The 24,183-nt window shown below is 35.5% G+C and overlaps 1 long non-coding RNA gene across 4 annotated transcripts in view; it reads right to left on the bottom strand.

The window, feature by feature from the left end:
- Nucleotides 1-16,226, bottom strand: part of LOC119626239 (uncharacterized) — a 231,578-nt gene extending 215,352 nt beyond the window's left edge. For 2 of the 4 annotated variants that reach the window (XR_005242406.2, XR_012090371.1), the window contains exons 1-2: nt 16,067-16,226; nt 12,981-13,042 (exon numbers count right to left, since the gene is read on the bottom strand). This is a non-coding gene — a long non-coding RNA (uncharacterized lncRNA). Of the gene's footprint in view, nt 1-9,641; nt 9,792-12,980; nt 13,043-16,066 lie in introns of those variants that run through there. The other 2 variants (XR_012090372.1, XR_012090373.1) reach the window with 2 other exon arrangements.
- Between the last annotated feature and the right edge of the window lie 7,957 nt (nt 16,227-24,183).

The raw sequence follows: 24,183 nt of genomic DNA, 5'->3' as shown, positions 1-24,183 counted from the left end.
CATTTTTTTTTTTTTTTTTTTTTTTTTTTTTTGCGTAAGAAGTATATTTCTGTTCATCTTTCTTGACTCAGCTCAAATATCATTTACTCTGTGAAGTCTCTTCTGGCCGTTCTACCAGATTTGGACTCTCATACACCTTTTCTTATAAAACTCTTTTAATAGTCCTTTAATATTTTTGTATGTATATTTGTTCCATATGTTTCCATTTTCACCCTGCATAAAAAGTCAGATGTTGGTCAAATAGGGGGGTCAGAAATCCTAATACTTCCTCCATCCTAATCTTTCCAGCCTATTTTATGAACTACATAGAATCCTAGAAGTATTCTATGAGTTCTGCTTATGGCACTCCTCAGAGTTCTATTTTGGTCATTATACAATTAACTAACACAAATACTGGATGCTAAAAACAAATGGTGCATATTTTAAATAATAATAAATCAATAAATAAAACATTCTGAATGCAGGGCTTATCCAAAACAGTATTTTCCAACTCGAGATTTACCATCAAACCATTTATTTGACAACCTCATTTCACCTCTTTCAGAGTCTTCTTCCTGTTTCTGTGTACATCCTTTTCCCAAATTCCAGATCAATTACTCAGAGCTCTTAGTTCATTAGTTATTTTATTACCATTATTACTAATTCCACTATGTGCCTCACACCTTCGAAGTATTTTATGTGCATTAATCTATTTAATTTGATCTGAAAACAATCTTTAAATGTTGGTGCTATTATTATTCACACGTTAAAAATAAGGAAACAGAGGACAAAAGGGGAGATATTTTTGCCCTTATAAGTCTGTCCAGATTCCCTCAAATCATATTATTCTAATATTACTCTAGTATTTACCATTATTATTAATTACAGTAAAATATTATCAATGTTTTATTATGATATAATTCTAGAATTTGTTTAACATTAAGATATTAATGGTGCCTTATAGTTACGTAGTGCCTTATCACTTGGAAAACATTTTTACACACTTGCTTATCTAATTCTTACCATGGCATGGTAATACAAGGAATATGATATCCATGTGAAGCATGAAAGATGAATAAACTGAGGCCTACAGAGGTTAAGACAGAGCAAACTTGCAAATTTATAAATTTATATCACAGCCTTTTTTTTTTTTTTTTTTTTTTTTTTTTGAGGTGGAGTCTTGCTCTGTCCCTCAAGCTGGAGTGCAGTGGCCGGATCTTGGCTCTCTGCAATCTCTGCCTCCTGGGTTCAAGCGATTCTCCTGCCTCAGCCTCCCCAGTAGCTGGGACTACAAGTGCCTGCCACCACGCCTGGCTAATTTTTGTATTTTTAGTAGAGATGCAGTTTAAGTATGTTGGCCAGGCTGTTCCCAAACTCCTGATCTCAGGTGATCCACCCACCTCAGCCTCCCAAAGTGCTGGAATTACAGGCGTGAGCCATCTTGCCTGGCCCAAAGTCTTTATTGTATGCCAGGACATCATCTTATGTTTAAATTTGGCATTGTAGTAAGCTAGATAATGGCTCCCAATATTACCACTCTCTTGTACCTGGAAAAGTAAATGTTACCTTATTTAGAAAAAGGGACTTTGCAGGTATGATTAAATTAAAGATGCTGAGATAAGAAGATTACCCTTGATTTACCTGGTATGTTCTAACTACTATTGCATATATCCTTATAAGAGGGAGACAGAGACTTTTATATACACAAATGAAAAGGTGATATGAAGATAAAGAAGGAAGACATTTAAATATTCTGGCTTTGAGGACTGGAGTTATACACAACCACGAGCCAAAAACTGCTGGCAGCCCCAGAAGCTGAAAGAAGCAAGGAACAAATTCTCCTATAGAGCCTTCAGAGGGAGTGTGGCCCAACAGTTCATCAACCAATGAAATGGAGTCAAACTCAGACCTCCAGAAGTATAAGAAAATAAATTTATGTTATTTAAAGCCACTAAATGTGTGGTAATTTTTTACAGTGCCATAAGAAACTAATACAGGCATTTACTGAAATTACCATAGATCTAAACTGATTAGCTTCATTATGCTAATTTAATCCACAGAGTTTTCTCTTAGTTTGGGCTAAAGTCAAAAGAGTTAAAATAAATACAATAAACTAAAATTTCTATGAATTTAAAATAAATCTCTTATTTTTCCCTTGGTTTCACAAGAAACAACATTAACAACAGGCAACTTGTTGCTATTATTCTGACCCAATTTCCTGCTGCACCAATATTCAACCAGTCATAATGTACATGAGATACATATATAATTGGCACCTCCCTTTTACAGCGTCTTGCTGGCCTTTTTTTTTTTTTTTTTTTAGCTTTATCTTTCTGTATATGATTTGTATATCATTTCACCATTTACTTCTCTTGTAATTTAGTCCTCAAGCTTCCTAAGACATTTACCTCTACTTCCAAACTTGCATACCTATGTGATTCCCATCTTTTCCATACTTTTATACCACATGATATTTTAAATACTTCCATTCCCATTGCCTTATTTCTTGTTTGCTGAAATTTGTATGGGGTCTTAGATTTTACAGTTTACTTTCTTCACTGAGTTTTACTTATCAAGGTTTCGCAGCTCTTGCTATGAACTCTTTCAAATAGCTTATCATTATAAAAAATTCCTACATCATATTTCCAACAGAGTTGTACAGCATAATTTTTCTAATACAGTTTACATATCTGAAAATGTGAGAGAGATGCAGTGCTTTTATTTGTAACAATCATCACTCTGCTGATGTACCACATTCTGTGAGTCTGTACCAGCATACTTTTACCTAAATTGAGCTGACACAGCTTCTGAAGTAATTTATGAAGGACCTTAATTTCTCACAGCTCTCTTTTTACATCCTTTGCCTTCAATTACTTCCTAAGTTAAAGAAAGGAAACATAGGAATGGAATCTGTATTAGTAGGTCCTAATCATACTCTTTATAATGCAATGTCTGGGCCTGGCCATTGGGATCTGTTGACAGTAGTATAACAGTCAAGCTAATGATTTAGTGTTCCAGTTCACTTCATTTTAGGGAATTGATAGCTAAGCAGCAGGAAATCATATTTCAGAGCTGCCTGTATATCTGCAAATTCAGGAGTGGTTCCTGTAAAGCACCTGCCTAAATTTTAGTCATATATTTGTTTATTTATATCCTGACTAGTTTTAAAAGGAATTTAAGACAGCCTTGTAGATATAAAATACATCAAAAGAGGATGAAACCTATAAAAAATAGAACAAACAGATTGATCATTAAGTCAGACACATTATGGGTGTACCACAAGTTTGGCACTAAGATGTCTAAGCAGGTCAAAGGGAAGATAATCGTAGCTCAGTTCAGTGTTCTCAGCTCTTTTTCATCTGAAAACTAGAAAGAAATATCTCTCAAAGTTCTTCAAGAAAAAAGATTCTGTGTAAGAAATGGACAAGTTCCTTACATGAGACACCAAAAACTTCCAGAGGACCATTTACTCAGTTTGTAAATATGTCCTTGATATCAAAATAAAGTATCAACAAATAAAATGCTATCCAGGGGAAACTGAAAATTTGGTTGGTATAATTCAGCTATACCACCAAGAATATTACAGTTCAAACAACATATCTGACTCTTCACCAACCCTATGCCTATGTTTTTCCTGCTGTTTTTGTTAGTTGAGGATAATTTTTATTATATATCTACCTATAGATATATAATATCTATATATAGATATTATATATGAAGGGCATGTGTTGATATCTACACACCCTTCAAAGCCTAGTCCAAATATTACCTTTAGGCATGTAACATAGTGTGTAAGAACATAGACTATGTAGTCAGAAAGAGCTTGGCTGACTCTTTCATGTGAAAGATATGTAAGCAAGTTACTTTACCTCTCCAAGCCTTGGCTTCCATACCTGTAGGTATATCACAGAACTCTATATCACAAAATTGTCAATAGCTTTAAATTTGAGAATGGAACATAATAAATATTCAATAATGATACCTTTAACTTTTGTTAGAGCCTCTTGAAGAACTTTTTGTTAGAGACATTCTGCCACCAGCTATGAAGAAGTAAACTGTCACGTTTGTTGTGAGAGAGTCACTTGACTAGGACTTGGGGTTGATCTTTAGGAACTGAGGGCAACCAGTAGCCAGCAAGAAAATTGAAACCTCAGTGCTACAACCACAAAGAACTGGATTCTGCCAGCAAACATGAAGATTAGAAGAGGACCTCAAGTCTCAGAAAAGATTTTAGTCACGCACACCTCATTTTCAGTCTGGTGAGCAGAGAGCCCTCCTAATCTATGCCCAGGTTTCTGACACATGGAAACTATGACATAATAAGCGGCTAAATTTGTAGTAATTTATTGTTACACAGCAGTAGAAAACTAATACAGACATATTAGTTAACCTTTATGACCTTAAGTTATCTCATTGTATGATAGAGATAATGGCACTCATCATATAGAAGTGTTGTGAGTGTCGATTATAATTATTAATGCATACATATTTGTAGATAGTACATACTATAAAATCTGAGATGGCATTATCACTTTTGCAACTCTATGATGCTTAGGAATTGCTTTTGTACTCTGGTAATTTCTTCATGGCTCTTGTCTCCCCGACAATATATTGTGAGCTAGTGAAAGGGAGAGTTTCTATCTTGCATCTCTTTGGAGCTGAATAAAGAATTCTTATAAAATTAGTGATAATGATAGAAATCAGAATATTGGTTACCTGTACAGGTGAAGGAAGATATAGACTGGGAAGGGGTACCAAAAAAACTTATAAAGTTTGGAAACACTCTGAGTAATATAACAATTTTCAAGCTGTGTACTTAATATTAGTATATTTTATAGACTTTTTGTATTTCACTTATACTTTAATTTTTGTAAATGCTGTTGAGGTAACAGATTGATGGTAATCACAGTATTTTTTTAATGAAAAATACAATTTCTATTATGTTTGATTTGCAATAAACTCAAGCAAATTCGACAGAAAATGAAATGGGTATGTACCAAGTTTTCCAGAGTGAAAGTGACAGTAGCAGTTGACCTATACTTTCAAAAATAGCAAGATAACTCATTTATAATGACATGATAATATGAGACACCTGAGTGAGGGTTTCAGGACTTAAGCTTCTCAGGTGACACTTTTCAGGTAAATGGCTTCAGAATAGACCTTTCTAAAACAAAGAAAATTTTTAAAAAGAGTAAAACCAAAATCATAAAAGTAATTCATTTGGTCCTATTTCATGACCTACATTTTCCTATATTTAAAGCATTTGAATTTTACCAGCATTTAAAAAAATTGAAACCACATATTTAAGTGGTCTTCATGAATTGTTTAATTCTGATAATAAAAATGAAAGACATGATATTCTTGGAACATCAGAGCAAATGGTAAAAATAGTAAAGGGGCACGTGCTTGCAGGAGTCTTTCTTGAAACCACATTGAACTCTCATTGGCAGTGTCAGCAGGTTAATTAAGAAATCTCTTAGGTATGGCACATGTTCAATACAGATTGACATTACTTGGGACATGGTTATAGCAAATGCTTGTTCATCAATACTCACCGAACTGATTGACCTAAGTGAAAATTAGAAAAGTGCCACTTGCTTCAAGGATTAAATGCCTGCAAAATCACTGCATGGAAGAATGAGAGGCAACCATTTGAGGAACACAGGAAGATAAATAGCATTCAGTGTCAGACTATTGAAATGGTCTGTTCACTTCAGTGAGTCTAAAGGATGTTTTAGAAAGCAGCAAAGTAGATATTTTCATGACTTCAGTCTCGGGAAATAAGGAAAGCCCTTCTTTTATCCTTAACTCTCAGACTTACTCTCAGAGCTTCAAGGGATTTAAGAGATCACCAAATCCAAATTCCTCTATTTGTAGGGGAAAAATAAATAAATAAATAAACCCAGCACAGAGATATTAAACTGCAGGAAGAAGAGAGGATTAAAAAGAGACTTGTATTATATTGTATTATGTTAAAACGAAACTAATGGTTGTATTAAGGAAAATATACCAGCATGATAATTAATTTTCAGAATTATAAAATAATACTATTTTATGGAAAATCTTATTAAAATTTTTGAAAAACTATTTTCAGTTCTCCTTTTAAGTAATAAAATATGTTCTGATCATGGAGAAATCTCTGGTTCAATAAAATACAGAAGACAAAGAGTAATTGCATTATCACTGCATAATTTGTGACCAAAAGAGAGACAGCAGCAAAGAAGATAAGTAGAGTCTGAGCAGGTTTAATCATACATTTAACTGCTCTTGTTCTATCCTCTGGCTCCCTGAAAACAGGCATTACTTCTTGTGTCAATAAGAAAGTCACTCTACATAAATGAAGTTAGTAATAGTAGGAGACTGAGAACCTGCAATTAAAAAGCCACCTTTGGAAAGGCCTGGAGAGAAATTTAAGTGTTCATGCTGCAAAGTACTAGATCATGAAAGGAAAAAAATCAGATATAATATAAAAGCCATTAAACTGATTCTAAGTGATTGGTCACTCCTTACTGCCACATATATCTATTGTTTCTTCCTCTAGGTTGGATATAATCAACGTCAATGTCGTGATTGTTCACAACTCTATGAGCCCTGCATAAATCCACCTGTTGGCATGGTTACCAGAAGGTAATTTAATCTGTAGTGCCACTGATTTTAATAAGAAGGTTAACTAAACAGACTGGCTAAAAATTGGAACAATTTAGCCACTTACTACTTAGATTGCTCTCTCTATTGCTTGGATAGGCCAAGGAGTGTCAAGTTTTCCCAGAGGGTAGTTGGCACAGAAGCAGATGTCACCATAAGTGACTTTCCTGACACCATGGCACAAGCTAGTAGAAAAGCTAGGATCTAAGCAAGGCCTTGGGATCCCTTACCCAGGGCTCTTTCTACCTTATCAGTTATTTACTCACTGTGTCAAATTCACTGCCACAGTGTATAATTTCAGAATATATATATCTAACCGTATAAATACATGCCAGAGGCAGATCAAGTATAACGATCAGTATTTTCCAGAGCCCAGCTCCCGCTCTATTTCGTAACAGCTCAATCTAAGCAATATTGTCTTTTATTTTCCATCACACCACCAATTCCCAGTTAGAGACTAATTTACATGAGGATGCAATTCCCTTATTTTCAATATTACCCTAAATCTCAGAATCCTGAAGAAAAGTCTCTAGTTGCTACCATCCAGTCTGATATAAGCATCTACATTCGATGTCCCAAACCTTATTGCCCTTGACTTGTCGGCAATTTGCCTGCCCTCTGTCATGTTACCACCCAGGAGACATGCTCCTTGATAAACATTAGCTAATAAATAATCTCAAGCAATTGTGTTCTCATGATTTTGCCTTACTGAGAGCCAGAAAAACCAAGGCAGTATAGCTCAAGTTTTTTATTATATAAATAAGGAAATTTTAGCCCAAGAATTTTACTCCTCATCTAACATCCTAAAAACAGTAGAATTAAGAACTGCAACTTAAGATTCTGGACACCTAACAGAACGGGTATTTTCTCTTCCTCAAATCATGTCAATTAAGCTGTCATTATGAAGAACTGGCCTAAAACACACAAATCATTCTGACGTGATGTTAGCTAATATGACTCTTTGAATCTTCAAGTGGAAATAAAATTAATCCACAAGAGTATAGCACATTAATGTGTAAATTATGCACTGCTGTGAAGTGTGTAACATAAAAAAGGACTAAAACAATGTTTGACTCTTTAAGCACTGCACATATTTCAAAAAAAGAATATTTGATTTCACACAAAATTGAAAACCATTTCAATTTGCCACAAAATTGAACTATAATATTCAGAGTGTACTTGGGAAAACTTGAATGTTCACATAATAAGTTAAACCTGGGTTATTTCATTTCTTTGCAACCCTTTTTTCAGAAAAATTACTTTCTAGCTAAAAAGGAAATAATTGTTTTGACAAGTTCCACCGGATTCATTGACAGATAAAATTTCTTTGGTTTTTGTTTTGATCTTTGATAAACATTTAATAATTATTGGGAAAGTATTTAATTTCTTCATTAAAAGTGGTTATCTAAGAAACTATTAGACAGTGAAATAACAAGTTAAAACTGTGTTATAAAAATAGTGAAAAAATTTCTGGATGAATATAAAAGCTATTGGCTTAATACAATGTTACGGCAAATTAATCATCTTTTTTTTCTTAATCTGATAAGCTACTGCTATTCTTATTTGTCACTCGTAATGGCATTAACTTTGTCCCAGTCATTCACTAAAAAATAAAGTCTTATTCAAGTTTTCTGTTTTCTGACCATCTCCTATCCAAAGAGCAAGCAGTTCCTATTGCATCTACTTTTTCAATGTTTTATAAATGCACATTGTACTTTCCCTTCCCTTTATTACAGTCTCAGTGCAAGTATAACTGGTATTTGCTTCCCTCTAGACTCAGTCAGTAGGAATCATCTGGTACCTGGCTGGAAGACTGATGTTGTGTGAACAAAGTCCAGCCTTTGTCATTGTTCTTTCCTTAAAAAATATTTATCACTCCCCTATTATACTAGGGTATGGCTCAAGTTCCTTACTTTTACATTTAAGAGTTTCTATGATCTGAACTAAAGCTTTCTTTCTGTCCTTGATAATATCTCATTGAGGTCTCCATGCTCTAAAGTAATGATATCTAATGATGGAAATCCTTATATCTACTCTGTCCAATGTGGCGGCTCTAGCTCCATATGTCTTCTGAGCACTCAGTAGACATACTAAGCATATGTGGCTAATGTAACTGAGGAACTGAAATCTTGATTTAATATAAATTGTGTAGCAATATGTAGCTAGTGGCTAGTATACTGGATAGTTCAGCTCTGAAGTAGTGGGTCTCAAACTTTAGAGTACATTAGAATCACATAAAGGGCTTGTGCAAACAGATTGCTAGACTCCATTCCAGATTCTTTGAGCTTACAGATAAAACCCAGGAATTTGCATTTCTAAAAAAGTTCTCAAATTATGCTGCTGGTTGGTCTGCAATGCAAATTGGAGAATCACTTTCCTAGACAAGTTTAAATCCTTGTTGTCTCTTGAACAAATCCAATACATGTATTTATATCTGCATGGGTTTCTGTCTGTAAAGTTACATTATTCCTTGCTTTAAATTTACTTACATGCCTGCTTCATAAAATAATAAATTACTTGAAAACAAAGATTATGTCTTTGTCATATTTGCAAGACCTAAAATGTCTTGCACAGTCACATTAACATAAACATAGAAAAGGGATTTTTTGATTGAAATATAAACCAGTTGGTTTTCAAAATACTAAACATTAAAACTGATTTTATTCATTCTAAATTTAAATTGTGATTAGGTAAAGAAATTAGTTATAAAACCATATAAAATACTCTAAAGTTAACTTTAAAATTTGGATTACATTAATTTGAGGAGACATTTATTTCCATTAAGACACTTACATAATAATACTTCAATTGCATAAGTAATTATATTTCTGAAGTAAAAATGACAAATATCACAGATATTAAAAAAGTAGTTAATGTCAAAAGGTATTAAAAGCTGTTAAAAAATAAGGCAAATCTACCTCTCTCAACGGATTTTTCAAACATATGAGAAATACTTTTTAGCAATTTCCAACTTTGTCTACATAACTCAGTTCTTTAAAAAAGTAAAACTCGCTCACATTTTCTGTTGAAATGAGACTCAATACCAAAGAGAACGAGGTATCATTAAAATGAAGCTCAAGGTGATACAAGCATCAGAAGAAATGTTTCCAAGATCTTGCAGCAGTGTGCCTAGTTAAGACCAGACGATTAGTTCCTTGCTGTGATAAGCCACCTTCAAACCTGCAATTCGAAAGAAGCCACCTATAGAGAAATCACTTCTACTTCTTTTTAAATTATAGTAAGTCACCAACAAATTATGTTTCTTCAAGCCATCAAAGAAGTTTGCTCAGCACATTTTTCAAACAAATTCACTCTATAGTATTAGAGGCTCAAAAATAAGTGACTGTTTCATTAACCAAATCACAGTTTTCCCATTTCACACTAATAGAGGCCATTACATAGACTCTAAGGAATGTGGTTAATGAATAAACACTCAAAATCATAGCACAGGGAAGAGCCTTGATGGCATCATCTGGCCTTAACTGAACATTATCTGTTGCTAGGGAACCAAAGATAATAAAAAGGGGTCTGAAGCAGGCCAGCAATGAAAACTAGCCTCAGCCAATCTTTAATATGAGTCCTGCTGCCACCAGTACCATTAAGTTTGTAGGAGGTCCAAAATCAAAATGCAGCAGCAAACTTGAAGAGGCAAAGTTTCTTTTACCCCATGATCTAATGTCCACCTTTCTATACCAATAAAAGGTAGGGCTGACAATAAATTCTCTAAGAAAAAAAAAAAAAAATAGCCATGCTCCTTGGACTCTGAGAAAGTAATTTCTAATATTTTATGACAGCCATTCTAATGTTCATTCAGCAAATATCTAAAAGCTTTAAATAAATTCAGTAAGTGTCCTAGGTAGATGACTTGTTTTGATTGATAGTGTTTTTGTTTTGTTTTGTTTTCTGTTGTTTTTGTTACTCTGATTTTTGTTAATGTAATTTATGTTCCCTTTTGCACACCATAATCCCAGCACTTTGGGAGATCAATACAGGTTGATTGTTTGGGCCCAGGTGTTCAGGACCAGCCTGGGTGACCAGCCCATCTCTACAAATAATAATAATAAATTAGCCGGATATGGTGCTGTGCACGTGTGGTAGCAGCTCTCAGGAGGCTGATGTGAAAGGATGGCTTGACCCCAGGAGGTGGAGGCTGCAGAGAGCCATAACCATGCCACTACACTCCAGCCTAGGTGACAGACAGAGACCCTGTCTTAAAATAAAATATCTTTAGGAAAAAAATATCTACCTGGGCAAATCAACATAAACAGGTTGCTAATTTTAATGTTGAAGTTACTGGGATCTTAAATATGTGTGACGTGGAAGCCTTATGAGTCATTTATTCCACTTGTTCACACCTTTAATCAAGTAGTACTTCATTAGAGGCTACATAGGAATTTAACTGGTAGAAAATGTTAAGTACCTTGCTTTACTGTCTCAGAACTATTTCCAGTCCTCCATGGCTCCCTAGGTATAAACCAGGAGTCCTGTTAATTCTAGTTTATGCTTCCTTTCTATTTATGTTCTACTGCCTGTAGTTTCCACAGCATAAGCCTCTTGCAGAATTGCTAATAGAAAGACCCACACATACTTTCAACTGCCAGTTCAATTTGCTCAGGGAGAGTCTTCTCATCACCAAGAAATATCAGGTTCTATAGTGGGCAGCATTAGTGGAAGGCAATTCAGTATTTCAGGAAGAGGGACGTGTAAAATTTTTCATGCTCATCAAAGAAGTAATAAGTTAAAAACAATTCAGAAACAGTTCTATCAATAGTAAACATTTGTCTGTCTACCTTAGCTGGTTTGGCAATTACTTTTCTTTCTGTTTGCAATCTCCTTCCCTATCTTCTCATGATTAATGTCTGTATGTCCTTTAAGACCAAACTTAGGTAACATTTTCTCCAAAAGCCTACCTATGAACATTAGACTGGATTTATGTGACCAGTCTCTCACTTAGATTGCCAAGTCCTTCAATAGAGATTGCTGATTACTCCTCTTGGGATCATAGGTATCTAGGAATATTCTCGTCACATAAGAAATGTTCAAATAATGTCAGATGAACTGCAATGAACTAGACTTTCAATGTAAGTAATTGATCCTACCTCTTATTTTACTGAACAGCATGAAAAAGAAAAAATGTCTCCCCCTCCAATGATAAATGTCTGTTGCATCATAATCTGTTCTTTTGCATAGCCTTGTTCTACAGCCTATACTTATTCTACCCTTTTCTTCTCTCATAGAGAAACAAGTCTGTCCTCTTTTCCAAAAATAATAGCTAGGCTCCTTGCAAACTCATTCTATAAATGAATTGCATAGCTTTTTTCTTAAAAAGCCTCACTCTTCTCCTGACCCATTTCATTGGCCTACAAACACATTCAGTTTACTTAGTCTAAAATCCTCTTGAGAGATCTTATTATACCCTTGAATTATAATTCTCATTTTTCATTTGACTCACACATTTTCCCAAATAAATCTTCTGATCAGTAAACAATCAAAATTATTTGTCAATAAATGAGGACAGAAAGCGAGGAGATACTGAGAAGCTGATTTGTAACTATAAAATAATAAATGTGCTGGTAGAAGGCAATAAAATATACTATTTATATAAAGACTAGCATGGTACTTAAGCTCTACTTTCTCATCAAACCATCACTCATTGAATGCTTAAGTTGTTGCAGCTCAAAAGGCACTAACTCTGTATGAGAATTTACCTAAAATACCTAAATTCTGACTTTTTGTGGAAATCTTAATTTCATGTTAGAAATCTTAATTTTGAGCACGTATGGTATATGTAAACTTCCTCTGAAAATACTTATCTGCTATGTGAAAAAGTTTTGATAATTTTAATTTGTTGCTGATATTATTTGGTTTGATTTGGTTTAGTTTGGTTCATTGTGTGGAGTTCATTTTATGTTACAATAGACATGATTTAATTGTTTGAAGGGTTAGTGAAGATGGATGGTGGATGGTAGGGATGGAGAAGGGGAAGAAGATTCAAACTTTCTCTGTACAAACAATATTGAGACATATCTGTCACTAGGAAAAGCTTATTGCTACAGAAGCAGTTACCAAACAAATAAATTCTTGTGTCATCAAGCAAATAGAATTCAAGTTGAAAGAAATTATATTTATATTTGACATTTTAGCTATCTCTTTGTGAAGTGAGAGATTACTTAAATTACCTTGTAAGACCTCATTGTGGTAGATTATTCAATCCAAATTTACGTATGGCACCCTGTGTCCTCACGTTAGGTTAATGTCTTACCACACGGACTAATAGGCTTGGTCATGTGACTTGCTTTGGCTAATAGAACATAACAAACAAATATAATGCAAGCAGATTTTTTAAAATGCTCTACCTTGGTTGTTGGGTTCTTGCTGTTCTTGGAATGAATTTCCATGTGAACAAGACTGGGCTAGCCTGCAGGAATGAGCAGTTGAGTTAAAGCCTTAGGTCAACCAGCTCCCACATGATTATAAATACATGAAGGCACCCAGGCAAAACCAGAACTCTTCAGCTAAGTGCAGCCCAAATCACTAGCCAATAACTGAGCACTTTAGTCTGAAATTTTTATCTTATAATAATTGTCACTTTGGGGTAATCACAGGATTCTGTCAGAGACAAATTAATTATGCTAATAGACTGGTAGTAAACACAATGTTTAGTAGTAATATATTAGCTGTGCATACTTAAGCAAAGCAATGAAGGAATAAATTTCATAAAGTGCAAGTACTTATATTGATTTATCCTGGAAATTCTACAATAACATTGAATTTATAAATAAGACAAATTCTAGAATATAAATATGATCCTCTATAGTAACCATTCGTTATTTTTAAATGTAGATATCATATATTCCATTACCTCTACCCTGTTGCATAAGTATTTAATATATAAAAATACAGTATTATTTAATTTGCCTTATTTTTCTCATTCTCAGATTTTTAAATGCATACTATGTTTCAATGCCCAATATTCTTGACTATTTGAGTCTGTATGCAATATTTATAGTAAGCAAATGCAAGCTAATAGTTGACAAAAATCACAATTTCTTAATCCAGATAATCCTTGGATATGCATGAAACAATGAAAACCCAGAATGATTTATGAGCTATAAAGTACTGTAAGCTACAACACACTGTAAAGATTATTACATTACTTTATAAATCCATCTGCCTTAAAGAACATCTATTTAATATTCAGGTTTCTTAATCTGGTAGTTTACTGTATATATTACATATTTATTCATTTATAAAATATAATATTTATCTAAAATAGAGTTCATGTCTAAAGATTTTAGTTTACACAATGACTACATAGCTGCATAAACTACAACATTTATTTGTACTAAATTTAAAGTTCTACATACTGTCAAGCTCTACCTGGCTAAGTCATTGTTGTTCTTCTGCCAAAAAGAAAGGTGAGATATACCAACATAAATGCGAAGATACTGCAACGTATTCAGTTAGTATCATCTCTTGAACAGCAAATAATTTTTTGCAGAAAAAACCCAGAAACTTTTATGAAGCTGGCATAAGGGTTGTTAAAATACTATTTATATATACAGAAGGCAGATTTCATCGATCTTCAAGTTACTAAAACATCTTCATGCAGAATAATTTGATCTTGTTTGTTTTTATTATGTTTGTGTTAATGTTTTTTATGTTTTCTCTGTTCTTCAGATGATTGTGTGAGATGAAGTTGTGATAACTGGATAGCCATAGAGCTGAGTGCCCAAAGCCAAAACAAAACAAACAGAGCCAAGACAAGAAGTGCAGATGAATTCCAGGAGTTGGAATATGGCCAAGAATCAAAATATATGTTAATATTAGGGTTTATATAATCAGCAATATCATGGGAAACAATAAGACACAGCCAAATAACATCCTAGAATCAATTATGAAGAAAAAAAGAACTTTGAGGGCTTTTGAATTTTTGCTGAGTGATTAATATGTTATGAATAGTATGTTCATACTTAGCCTAGATTATATCATTTAATCCTCACCACAGTCTTGTGAGGTAGTTATTGTTGTATTGGTGTTTTCATTCTATCAATGAGGAACAGGCACAGATAAATTAAGTGACTTGCCTAAAGGTCACTAAATTTAAATGGTTGAAACATAATAAAATCCCAATCATATAAGAGTTGAAAGCCTGTCCTTTAAATTTGCTGTTGTGGCAAGACAAAAGGAGCCTAATTGCTGAGCTAAACTTTTGCCTTTGCCCCAGAATTATTTTATTAGCATTCCCAATATGTTAATGTGTTTTTGCACTTGTATAAAGGAATACCTGAGATTGGATAATTTGTAAAGAAAGATATTTTATTGGCTCATGATTCTGCGGGTACAAGCATAGCACTGGCATTTGCTCAGCTTCTGGCGAGGCCTCAGGGAGCTTATACTCATGGCAAAAGGTGAAGCAGGAGCAGGCATATCATATGGCAAAACAAAAAGCAGGAAAGCAAGAAGGAGATTAGGAAGGTTCTAAACTCTTTTTAACAATAAGAACTTGCTGCAACTCATTACCATGGGGAGGGCACCAAACCATTCATGAGAAATCCGCCCCCATGACCCAAACATCTCCCATTAGGCCCACCTCAAATATTGAGGGTCACATTTCAAAATGAGATTTGAAAGGGACAAACATCCAAACCATATACCCAGTCTCACTAGCACTTTATTAATGACCCAGTCTTTAAAATGGCCACTGCCACTATATCCCTGGCACTGGTTTGTAAATTACAAATAGAGTGGTGGCTTCTCTGTCTAATGTAACTCTCTAGTAAGCTTGAATTATTTTAAACTCTCTATCTATCTATCTGCCAACACAAAATGAACAAATCATGAAATAAATGTTTGTTTTTTTGGCTAACACCACCCATCAGAATGTAGAGACCAGCAGTCCAGGAATACCTTGGTTCTCCCAGTGCAGTGGACTCCAAACCCTGGGGAGTCAGAAAACAAAGTTGGGGCTGGATAAAAGTTTCCCATTGCTAAAGCATGCAGTCCAGGAGCTGGGAACTGAGCATCGGCCCCCTAAGATCCAGAAATGAGGCCAGTCTACTGAATCTCCCTTAGACCACGATCAAACCCTCAAGGTCATCAAATAAGATAAAAGAAAAAAAATTCAAAGTATAGAAACCTCAAAGACTGAAGAAACATAAGCCCACAAAGCTGGGAAAGAACCAGCACAAGAACTCTGAAAACTCAAAAGCCAGAGTGCCTTCTTTTCCCCAAACAACCACACCACCTCTCCAGGAAGGGTTTAAAAATGGGCTGAGATAGCTAAAGTGCCAGAAATAGAATTTAGAATATGAATAGAAATAAAGACCATTGAGATGAAGGAGTACACTGAAACTCAATGCAAGAAAGCTAAGAATCACAATAAAACAATACAGGAACTTATAGACAAAATAGCCAGTATAGAAAAAAAATTGTAACTTACCTGATATAGCTGAAAAAACACACTACAAGAATTTTATAAGGAAATCACAAGTAGTAATAGCAGAACAGACAAAGCAGAGAAAAGAATCTCAAAGCTGGAACACTGGCTTTCTGAAATAAGACAGACAAGCATAACAAAAAAAGAATGAAAATGAATGAACAAAACTTCAAAGAAATATGAGATTATATAAAGTGACCAAATCTATGACTCATCGGTGTCCTTGAAAAACACAAAGAGGGTGTAAGCAACTTGGAAAACATTTCATGATATTATCTATGAGACCTTCCCCAACCTAGCTAGAGAGGCCAACATTCAAATTCAGGAAATGCAGAGAACCCCAGTAATATACTTCACAAAAAGAACATCCACAAGAGAAATAATTTTCAGATTCTCTGAGGTCTAAATGAAAGAAAAATGTTAAATGCAGCTGGAAGAAGAATCAAGTCACCTACAAAGAAAAGCCCATCAAACTAACAGCTGACTTAGCAGAAATCCTACAAGCTAGAAGAGATTCAGGGCCAATATTCAGCATTCTTAAAGAAAAGAAATTGCAACCCAGAATTTCATATCAGGCCAAACTAAACTTCAAAAATGAAGTTTTGTAAGCCAAGCAAATGCTGAGGAAATTTGTTACCACCAGACCTGCCTTACAAGCACGTCTAAATAAAGCACTAATATGGAAAGAAAAGACGATTAACAGCCACTACAAAAACACTCTTGTTGTTGTTAATGTTGTTGTTTTTGTTTTATTATACTTTAAGTTCTAGGACACATGTGCAGAACATGCAGTTTTGTTACTTAGGTATACATGTGCCATGGTGGTTTGCTGCACCCAACAACTCGTTATCTACGTTAGGTATTTCTCCTAATGCTGTCCCTTGCCTAGGCCCCCAACCCCTGACAGACCCTGGTGTGTAATGATCCCCTCCCTGTGTCCATGTGTTCTCATTGTTCAACTCCCATTTTTGAGCGAGAACATGCGGTGTTTGGATTTCTGTTCCTGTGTTAGTTTTTTGAGAATTATGGTTTCCAGCTTCATCCATATACCTGTAAAGCACATGAACTCATTCTTTCTTATGGCTGCATAGTATTCCATGGTGTATACATGCCACATTTTCTTTATCCAATCTATCACTGATAGGCATTTGAATTGGTTCCACGTCTTTGCTATTGTGCTGCAATAAACATACATGTACATGGAGTCTTTATAGTAGCATGATTTATAATCCTTTAGGTATATATCCAGTAATGGGATTGCTGGATCAAATGATAATTCTAGTTCCAGATCCTTGAGGAATCACCACACTGTCTTCCACAATGGTTGAACTAATTTACACTCCCACCAACAGTGTAAAAGTGTTCCTATTTCTCCACATCCTCCCTAGTATCTGTTGTTTCCTAACTTTTTAATAATTGCCATTCTAACTGGCTTGAGATGGTATCTCACTATAGTTTTGATTTGTATTTCTCTAATGACCCGTGATAATGAGCTTTTTTTCATATGTTTGTTGGTCATATCAATGTCTTCTTTGGAAAAGTATCTGTTCATATCCTTCACCCACTTTTTGATGGGTACGTACGTTTGTTTGTTTGTTTTCTTGTAACTGTGTTTAAGTTCCTTGTAGATTCTGGATATTAGCCCTTTGTCAGATGGATAGATTGCAAAAATTTTCTCCCATTCTGTAGGTTGCCTATCCATTCTGATGATAGTTTCTATTGCTGTGCAGAAGCTCCTTAGTTTAATTAGATCCCATTTATCAATTTTGGCTTCTGTTGCCATTGCTTTTGGTGTTTTAGTCATGAGTTTTTTGCTGTGCCTATGTCCTGAAAGGTATTGCCTAAGTTTTCTTTTAGGGTTTTTATGGTTTTAGGTCTTACATTTAAGTCTTTGATCCATCTTGAGTTAATTTTTGTATAAGATGTAAGGAAGGGGTCCAGTTTCAGTTTTCTGCATATGGCTAGCTAGTTTTCTCAACACCATTTATTAAATAGGGAATCCTTTCCCCATTGCTTGTTTTTGTCAGGTTTGTCAAAAATCAGATGATTATAGATGTGTGGTGTTATTTCTGAGGCCTCTGTTCTGTTCCATTGGTCTATATGCCTGTTTTGGTACCAGTACAATGCTGTTTTGGTTACTGTAGCCTTGTAGTATAGTTTGAATTCAGGTAGCATGATGCCTCCAGCTTTATTCCTTTTGCTTAGGATTATCTTGGCTGTACAGGCTCTTTTTGGTTCTGCATAAAATTTAAAGTAGTTTTTTCCAATTCCATGAAGAAAGTCAATGGTAGCTTGATGGGGATAGCATTGAATCTACAAATTACTTTGGGCAATATGGCCATTTTCACAATATTCATTCTTCCTATCCATGAGCATAGACTATTTTTCCATTTTTTTGTGTGTGTCCTCTCTTATTTCCTTTGTTTCCTTGAGCAGTGATTTGCAATTTTCCTTGAAGAGGTCCTTCACATCCCTTGTAAGTTGTATTCCTAGGTATTTTATTATCTTTGTAGTAATTGTGAATGGGAGTTCACTCATGATTTGGATCTCTTTTTGTCTATTATTGGTGTATAGGGATGCTTGTGATTTTTGCACATTGATTTTGTATACTGAGATTTGCTGAAGTTGCTTATCAGCTTAAGGAGATTTGGGCCTGAGACGATGGGGTTTTCTAAATATACAATCATGTCATCTGCAAACAGACACAATTTGACGTCCTCTCTTCCTCTTTGAATACCCTTTATTTCTTTCTCTTGCCTGATTGCCCTGGCCAGAACTTCTAATACTATGTTGAATAAGAGTGGTGAGAGAGGGCATCCTTGTCTTGTGCTGGTTTTCAAAGGGAATGCTTCCAGTTTTTGCCCATTCAGTGTGATATTGGCTGTTGGTCTGTCATAAATAGCTCTTATTATTTTGAGATATGTTCCATCAATGCCTAGTTTATTGAGAGTTTTTAGCAGGAAGGGCCATTGAATTTTGTTGAAAACCTTTTCTGCATCTATTGAGATAATCATGTGTTTTTTGTCATTGGTTCTGTTTATGTGATGGATTACATTTATTGATTTGCATGTGTTGAAACAGGCTTGTATCCCAGGGATGAAGCTGACTTGGTCATGGTGGATAAGCTTTTTGATGTGCTGCTGAATTCAGTTTGCCAGTATTTTATTGAGGATTTTTGCATTAATGTTCATCAGGGATATTGGCCTGAAATTTTCTTTTTTTGTTGTGTCTCTGCCAGATTTTGGTATCAGGATGGTGCTGGCCTCATTAAATGAGTTAGGGAGGAGCCCCTCTTTTTCTACTGTTTGGAATAGTTTCAGAAGGAATGGTACCAGCTCCTCTTTGTACCTCTGGCAGAATTCGACTGTGACTCTGCCTGGCCCTGGGCTTTTTTTGGTTGGTAGGCTATTAATTACTGCCCCAATTTCAGAGCTTGTTATTGGTCTCTTCAAGGATTCGACTTCTTCCTGGTTTAGTCTTGGGAGGGTGTATGTGTCCGGGAATTTATCAGTTTCTTCTAGATTTTCTAGTTTATTTGCATAGAGGTGTTTATAGTATTTTCTGATGGTAGTTTGTATTTCTGTGAGATCGGGGTGATATCCCCTTTATCATTTTTTACTGTGTCTATTTGATTCTTCTCTGTCTTCTTTATTAGTCTGGCTAGTGGTCTACCTATTTTGTTCATATTTTCACAAAACTAGCTCCTGGATTCATTGATTTTTTTGAAGGGATTTTCGTGTCTCTCTCTCTTTCAGTTCTCTTCTGATGTTAGTTATGTCTTGTATTTTGCTAACTTTTGAATTTGTTTGTTATTGCTTCTCTAGTTCTTTTAATTGTGATGTTAGAGTGTCAATTTTAGATCTTTCCCACTTTCTCCTGTGTGCATTTAGTGCTATAAATATCCCTCTAAACACTGCTTAAGCTGTGTCCCAGAGATTCTGGTACATTGTATCTTTGTTCTCATTGGTTTCAGAGAACTTACTTATTTCTGCCTTAATTTCATTATTTACCCAGTAGTCATTCAGGAGCAGGTTGTTCAGTTTCCATGTAGTTGTGCAGTTTTGAGTGAATTTATTAATCCTGAATTCTAATTTCATTGCACTGTGGTATGAGAGACTGTTTTTTATGATTTCTGTTCTTTTGCATTTGCTGAGTAGTGTTTTCCTTCCAATTATGTTATCAACATTATAATAAGTGTGATGTGGTGCTGAGAAGAATGTATATTCTGTTGATTTGGGGTGGGGAGTTCTGTAGATGTCTGTTAGGTCTACTTGATCAAGAGCTGAGTTCAAGTCCTGAAATTCTTGTTAATTTTCTGTCTTAGTGATTTGTCTAATATTGACAGTGGGGTGTTACAGTCTCCCACTCTTATTGTGTGGGAGTCCAAGTCTGTTTGTAGGTCTCTAAGAACTTGCTTTATGAATCTGGGTACTCCTGTATTGAGTGCATATATATATAAAGGATAGTTAGCTCTTCTTGCTGCATTGATCCCTTTACCATTATGTAACGACCTTCTTTGTCTCTTTTGATCTTTATTGATTTAAACTCTGTTTTATTAGAGACTAGGATTGCAACCCCTGCTTTTTGGCTTTCCTTTTGCTTGGTAAATATTCCTCCATCCCTTTATTTTGAGCCTATGTGTGTCTTTGTACATGAGATGGGTCTCCTGAATACAGCACACTGATGGGTCTTGACTCTTTATCCAATTTGCCAGTCTGTGTCTTTTAATTGGGAGCATTTAGCCCATTTACATTTAAGGCTAATATTGTTATGTGTGAATTTGATCCTGTCATTATGATGCTAGCTGGTAATTTTGCCCATTAGTTGCAGTTTCTTCAGAGTTTCGAAGGTCTTTACAATTTGGTATGCTTTTGCAGTGGCTGGTACCAGTTTTTCTTTCCATATTTAGTGTTTCTTTCAGGAGCTCTTGTATGGCAGGCCTGGTGGTGACAAAATCTCTCAGTATTTGCTTGTCTGTAAAGGATTTTATTTCTTCCTCACTTATGAAGCTTAGTTTGGCTGGATATGAAATTCTGGGTTGAAATTTTTTCCCTTAGGAATGTTGAGGCTGGGCGTAGTGGTTCATGCCTGTAATCCCACCACTTCAGGAGTTTGAGGCAGGCAGATCACAAGGTCAGGAGATCAAGACCATCCTGGCTAACATGGTGAAAACCCATATCTACTAAAAATACAAAAATTAGCCATGAATGGTGGTATGTGCCTGCAGTCCCAGCTACTCAGGAAGCTGAGGTAGAAGAATCGCTTGAACCAGGGAGGCAGAGGTTGCGGCACACCAAGGTCACACCACTGCACTCCAGCCTGGGCTACAGAAAGAGATTCCATCTCAACGAAAAAACAAAACAGACAAACAAACAAACAAACAAAAGGTTAAATATTGGCCCCACTCTCTTCTGGCTTGCAGGGTTTCTTCAGAGAGATCTACTGTTAGTCCAATGGGCTTCCCTTTGTGGGTAACCTGACCTTTCTCTCTGGCTGCCCTTAACATTTTTTCTTTCATTTCATCCTTGGTGAATCCAATGATTATATGTCTTGGGGTTGCTTTTCTTGAGGAGTATCTTTGTGATGTTCTCTGTATTTCCTAAATTTGAATGTTGGCCTGTCTTGCTAGGATGGGGAAGTTCTCCTGGATAATATCCTGAAGAGTGTTTTCAAACTTGGTTCCATTCTCCCTGTCACTTCCAGGTACACCAATCAAATGTAGGTTTGGTCTTTTCACATAGTCCCATATTTCTTGGAGGCTTTGTTTGTTCCTTTTCATTCTTTTTTCTCCAATCTTGTCTTCTGCTTTATTTCATTAAGTTTATCTTCAATCTCTGATATCCTTCCTTTAGCTTGATTGATTCAGCAGGGGCTTATATATAAAACTCTCATCTCCCTGGGACAGAGCATCTGGGGGAAGGGGTGGCTGTGGGCAAAGCTTCAGCAGACTAAAACATTTCTGACTCCTGGCTCTGAAAAAAGCAGGGAATCTCCCAGCACAATACTCAAGCTCTGCTAAGGGACAGACTGCCTCCTCAAGTGGGTCCCTGACCCCTGTGCCTCCTGACTGGGAGACACCTCCCAGCAGTGGTTAACAGATACTTCATACAAGAGAGCTCTGTCTGGCATCTGGTGAGTGCCCCTACAGGATGAAGCTTCCAGAGGAAGGAACAGGCAGCAATATTTGCTGTTCTGCAGCCTCCACTGGTGATACCCAGGCAAACAGGGCCTGCATGGACCTCTAGCAAACTACAGCAGACCTGCAGCAGAGAGACCTGACTGTTAGAAGGAAAACTAACAAACAGAAAGAAATAGCATCAACATCAACAAAAAGGATGTCCACACAGAAACCCCATCCGGAGGTCACCAACATCAAAGACCAAAGGTAGATACATCCACAAAGATGAGGAAAACCCAGCACAAAACAGCTGAAAATTCCAAAAACCAGAATGCCTCTTCTCCTCCAAAGGATCACAGCTCCTCGTCAGCAAGGGAGCAAAACTGGATGGAGAATTAGTTTGACAAGTTGACAGAAGTAGGCTTCAGAAGGTGAGTAATAACAAACTCCTCCAAGCTAAAGGAGCATGTTCTAACCCAATGCAATGAAGCTAAGAACCTGGAGAAAAGGGGAGAGGAATTGCTAACTAGAATAACCAGTTTAGAAAAGAACATAAATAACCTGATGGAGATGAAAAATACAGCACGAGAACTTCGTGAAGCATACACAAGTATCAGCAACACTCTTAAGTACAGACCAGTGATACTATGAAGCAACCACATTACCAATTTTGCATAATAACCAGCTAACATCGTGATGACAGCATCAAATACACACATATAAACACTAACCTTGAATGTAAATGGGCTAAATGCCCCAATTAAAAGGAATAGAATGGCAAGCTGGATAAAGAACCAAACCCATGGCTATTTTATCTTCAAGAGACCTGTATCACATGCAATGACACTCATAGGTTCAAAATAAAGGGAAGGAGAAAAATCTACCACACACACACACACACACACACACACACACACACACACAAAACAACAAACAAACAAAAAACAGAAAAATGCAGGGGTTGCCATCCTAAGTTCAGATAAAACATACTTTAAACAAACAAAGATTTTAAAAAGACAAAGAAGAACATTATATAATGGTAAAGAGTGCAATTCCACAAAAAGACTTAATCATTCTAAATACACATGCACCCAACATAGGAGCACCCATGAATTCATAGTTTCATAAAGCAAGTTCCTAGAGATCTTCAAAGAGACTTAGACTCACATACAATAATAGTGGGAGACATCAACACCCCACTGACAGTATTAGATAGACCACTGAGGCACAAAATTAACAAAGATATTCAGGACCTGAATTCAACACTAGATCAAATGGACCTGATAGACCTCTAAAGAACTCTCCACTCAAAAATAACAGAATATACATTCTTCTCATCACCACATAGCACTTAGTCTAAAATAGATCATATAATTGGAAAAAAAAAAAAAACACTTCTCAGCAAATGCAAAAGAACTGAAATGAAAACAACTGCTCTCTCAGACCACATCACAATCAAATTAGAAATGAAGACTTAAAAAATAACTTAAAACTATACAATTACATGGAAATGGGATAACCTGCTCCTGAATAACATTTGGGAAAATAATGAAATTAAGGCAGAAATCAAGAAGTTCTTTGAAACTAATGAGAATAAAAGTATAATGTATCAGAATATCTGGGACACAACTAAGGCAATGTTAAGAGGGAAATGCATAGCACTAAATGCCCACATGAAAAAGTTGAAAGATCTCAATTTAAGAACCTAACATCACAACTAAAAGAACTAGAGAAGCAAGAGCAAAACAACTTTAAAGCTACGAGAAGATGAGAAATAACCAAAATCGGAGCTGAGCTGAAAGAGACTGAGACATGAAAAACCAATGAAAAAATCAACAAGTTCAGGAACTTCTTTTGAAAAAAAATTAGTAAAATAGATAGACTGCTAGCTAGACTACTAAAGAAGAAAAGAGAGAAGATCCAAATAAACACAATTAGAAATGACAAAGAGGATATTACCACTGACCCCACAGAAATACAAATAAGCAGCCTAGAATATTAT

This window comes from Chlorocebus sabaeus, chromosome 21 (assembly GCF_047675955.1).
Source record: "Chlorocebus sabaeus isolate Y175 chromosome 21, mChlSab1.0.hap1, whole genome shotgun sequence".
Classification (NCBI taxonomy): Eukaryota; Metazoa; Chordata; class Mammalia; order Primates; family Cercopithecidae; genus Chlorocebus; species Chlorocebus sabaeus.
The sequence above is the reverse complement of the archived record's forward strand: the minus strand, read 5'-3'. Positions and strand labels throughout refer to the sequence as shown.